The sequence below is a fragment of the Rhinopithecus bieti genome, unplaced genomic scaffold (assembly GCF_001698545.2).
Source record: "Rhinopithecus bieti isolate Rb0 unplaced genomic scaffold, ASM169854v2 scaffold_82244, whole genome shotgun sequence".
Lineage (NCBI taxonomy): Eukaryota > Metazoa > Chordata > Mammalia > Primates > Cercopithecidae > Rhinopithecus > Rhinopithecus bieti.
In genome coordinates this window covers 17,667-20,340 of record NW_016829992.1, presented here as the reverse complement: position 1 = coordinate 20,340, position 2,674 = coordinate 17,667, and the positions used below count along the sequence as shown (strand labels likewise).

General features: G+C 47.9%; 1 long non-coding RNA gene across 1 annotated transcript in view; it reads left to right on the top strand.

Moving 5' to 3' along the window:
* Window positions 1-223: 223 nt before the first annotated feature.
* Window positions 224-2,674, top strand: part of LOC108524196 (uncharacterized) — a 7,084-nt gene continuing 4,633 nt past the window's right edge. The window contains exons 1-2 of the long non-coding RNA XR_001883998.1: window positions 224-395; window positions 534-616. This is a non-coding gene — a long non-coding RNA (uncharacterized LOC108524196). The remainder of the gene's footprint in view (window positions 396-533; window positions 617-2,674) is intronic.

Here is a 2,674-nt window from a genome sequence, read left to right as displayed (position 1 = left end):
TACCATTCGTTGAGCGCCTACTATGTGGCAAGGCACTACTCCAAGCGCCTTGTGTCCACGGCCCTGTCTGACTCTGGGGCAGGCACTATTATTAACGCCTCCATTTTACAGAGGAGAAAAGCTGTGGTTCAGAGTCCAGGGGAGAAGGCAGGAGGCCAGCAGAAAGCCCCGTCACCTCCTACCAGCTTGACCTTTGGCCATTCCTTATCTTTGACGTGAGTGATAGGAGCGGGCGATTCTGCTTCTCCCTCCATCTCCCGGTGGGGTTTGTAGGGTGAGAGAATGAGAGCAAAGCCTCAGAGCCCCCTCCCCAGGGACCCTGTCCCAGCCTGGTCCCCACCCACCACCACCACTGACCTGATACTAGAGAAGGATGCGGCTGGAGGTGCAACTCAGTAAGTCATGTGGGGAAGTGGCCAGGGTAGGGCATGGTCATTGTGGGCAGGGTCCTGCAGGGTGGGGCCAGGGCTGCAGATGTGACTGTATAGGTCTATAAAGACCCCACAAGTGATGAGAAGACCTTCTCTGCACAGTCCTTGGACAGAATACAAGATGAGGAGTCCTCTGGACATCAGCTCCGGCCACACCCCTGCCTGGAGGAAGCTGCTTTTAACAGGTGCGTTGGAGACAGCGGCTTCACCATGGGCCAGGGACAAGGAGGAGAGAGTCTCCTTACAAATCCAAGTTGCCCCACTCGGAGCTTCCACCCTGTCAGTTTGGGGTCCATGCAGCTCAGGCACCCAACTCATGAGAACTCTTGAATGCCACTCTGCCACAAAAGATGACCCTATTGGCTTCTTTTAGGAAGAAGGGAAGTGAGGTGCAAAGAGGGGACCAGGTCACCTACCCAAGATGGCAGGGCTAGCAAGGGGCAGGATCAGACTTTGAGACCCCAGCCCAGCCCCCTTCCACCAGAAGGCCCTGTCTCACCCCAGCAATCCGCAACCTAGTAATAATAAGTATTATTACTTAAGTAAGGTGGGCAGATCTCTTGAGGCTAGGAGTTTGAGAACAGCCTGGCTAACATGGTAAAACCCCATCTCTACTAAAAATACAAAAATTAGCAAGGCATGGTGGTGCACACCTGTAATCCCAGCTACTTGGGGAGGCTGAGGCAGGAGAATCGTGCCAAGACCAGCTCGGTCGGGGAGACCCTAACCCAGCAGTGCTAGAGGAATTAAAGACACAGAAATATACAGGTGTGAAGTGGGAAATCAGGGGTCTCACAGCCTTCAGAGCTGAGAGTCTTGAACAGAGATTTACCCACGTATTTATTAACAGCAAGCCAGTCATTAGCACTGTTTCTACAGATGTTAGATTAACTAAAAGTATTTCTTATGGGAAACAAAGGGATGGGCTGAAATAAAGGGATGGATGTGGCTAGTTTTCAGCAGCAGGAGCATGTCCTTAAGGCACAGCTCGCTCATGCTGTTGTTTGTGGTTTAAGACTGCCTTTAAGCAGTTTTCCGCCCTGGGTGGGCCAGGTGTTCCTTGGCCTCATTCCAGTAAACCCACAACCTTCCAACTTGGGCATCATGGCCATCATGAACAGTCACAGTGCTGCAGAAATATTGTTTATGGCCAGTTTTGGGGCCAGTTTATGGCCAGATTTTGGGGAGGCCTGTTCCCAACGTGTCCCTCTTATTTGATTTGCAAAGTGATATAAAGCAAAGGCAGCTTTGTCACGGTGAGCTACTTCTCACAGGCGCCAGGATCCGCATCTGCAGACTATACAAAGACAAATAACACAGATTAAAGGCACAGTGATCATTGAAATCACAGAGCTTCCAAGTGTTTTCATCCATTTTAATGGGTTACTAGCTGCTAATCTGTCTGCAGCAACTTCAGTCATTCCACTTTCTGGCAATAAGGTCAGGTGTGCTTGAGATGCTTTAAATATTTGTTCTTTTAATTTTGCAATATCCAAAGACAGGTTTGTAGTGTGTCCTTCTAGATACCTTTTTATCCTTTCCCAAATTTTGATCTTATGTGTGGGGAAAAGAAAGAGATCAGCCTGTTACTGTGTCTATATAGAAGGAAATAGACATAGAAGACTCCATTTAGTTCTGTATTTGAGATGCTGTTAATCTGTGACCTTACCTCCAACCTTGTCCTTGCAAGAGACATGTGCTGTGGTGACTTAAGGTTAAAAGGATTTTGGGCGGTGCAGAATGTGCTTTGTTAAACAAGTGCCTAAAGGCTGCTTGTGGTTAAAAGTCATCACCATTCTCTTAAATCTCAAGAAAGAGAAAAACATTTGTCTCCTGCCCCTCCCTGGGCAATGGAACATCTCCGGGTAATACCCATTGTGTGCCTTGTTTACTGAGTGAGGAGAAACCGCCTTTAGGAATAAGGTGGGACTTGCTGGAGCAATACTGCTAAAAGGTTTATGGAGATGTCGCATATACATCTCAAGGCACAGCATTTTCCTTTAAACTTATTCATATTACAAGGATTTTTTCATATGTCTTACTGCTGATTTCCTCCCTACAATAATCCTATTGTCCAGCCACTCCCTTATCCTTTTAATGACTAAGATAATTCTCAATAAATACTAAGGGAACTCAGAGGCCGGTGCCGGCGTGGGTCCTCTGTAAGCTGAGCGCCGGTCCCCTGGGCCCCGCTTTTCTTTCTCTACACTTTGTCTCTGTGTTTTATTCCTTTTCTCAAGTCT